The sequence below is a fragment of the Colobus angolensis genome, unplaced genomic scaffold, assembly GCF_000951035.1.
Source record: "Colobus angolensis palliatus isolate OR3802 unplaced genomic scaffold, Cang.pa_1.0 Scaffold30, whole genome shotgun sequence".
NCBI lineage: Eukaryota > Metazoa > Chordata > Mammalia > Primates > Cercopithecidae > Colobus > Colobus angolensis.
In genome coordinates, this window is record NW_012116266.1 from 5667928 (window position 1) to 5668985 (window position 1058).

The window sequence follows — 1058 nt, forward strand, 5'->3', positions numbered from 1 at the left end:
TTGCAGTGAGCCGAGATCGCGCCACTGCACTCCAGCCTGGGCGACACAGGAGACTCTGTCTCAAAAAAAAAAAAAAAAAAAAAAGCTACAGAAGCCTTATTCATTTTTGGATTTCCATACTAGACTAGTATCTTACACATGTTAGATGCTTGGTAAAATTAAATGTAGTGTTCAAAATTCAGAATGTATAATTTGGATGAATCTTTAATTCCTTGACAAGATCAAAATGTCAACACTGGCCAGGTGTGGTGGCTCACACCTGAAATGCTAGCATTTTGGGAGGCTGAGGTGGGCGGATCACTTGAGGTCAGAAGTTCAAGACCACACTGGCTAACATGGTGAACCCTTTCTCTACTAAAAATACAAAAATTGGTCAGGCATAGTGGTGTGCACTTATCGTTCCAGCTACTTGAGAGGCTGAGGTAGAAGAATCGCTTGAACCCACAAGATGGAAGTTGCAGTGAGCCGAGATCGTGCCACTGCACTCCAGCCTGGGTGACAGTGAGACTCCATCTCAAAAAAAAAAAAAGAAAAAAAAGAAAAAAAGTCAATACTATCAGAATCAAATTATAGGTACTGCTGCATACTTTTCAAGTAAATTATTATTCTTCCTCAACTTTCATGTCAGAAACACAGAACAGTATCACCTATGAAATATGAAATAAATGGCAAGTAAAATGAATATTTTAAAGGCACAGTTAAAAGTCAAAACAGAATTCTATCTAAAGTAAATTCTTGCATCTCTACAACAAAATATTGATTATAGGCAATAGATGTGAAAGCTATAAGTACAAAAATATTTAGCTTTTAGACCAGGCGTGGTGGCTCACACTTGTAATCTCAGGACTTTGGGAGGCTGAGGCAGGCAGATCACCTGAGGTCAGGAGTTAGAGACCAGACTGCCCAACAAGGAGAAACTCCATCTCTCCTAAAAATTAGCCAGGTGTGGTGGCGGGTGCCTATAATCCCAGCTACTTGGGAGGCTGAGGCAGGAGAATCGCTTGAACCCAGGAGGTGGAGGTTGCAGTGAGCCGAGATCGCGCCACTGCACTCCAGCC

At 41.8% G+C, this 1058-nt stretch overlaps 1 protein-coding gene across 1 annotated transcript in view; it reads right to left on the reverse strand.

Moving 5' to 3' along the window:
- The window catches only part of NBEAL1 (neurobeachin-like 1), a 206959-nt gene that overhangs the window by 22975 nt on the left and 182926 nt on the right, over positions 1-1058 (reverse strand). The window lies entirely within an intron of this gene.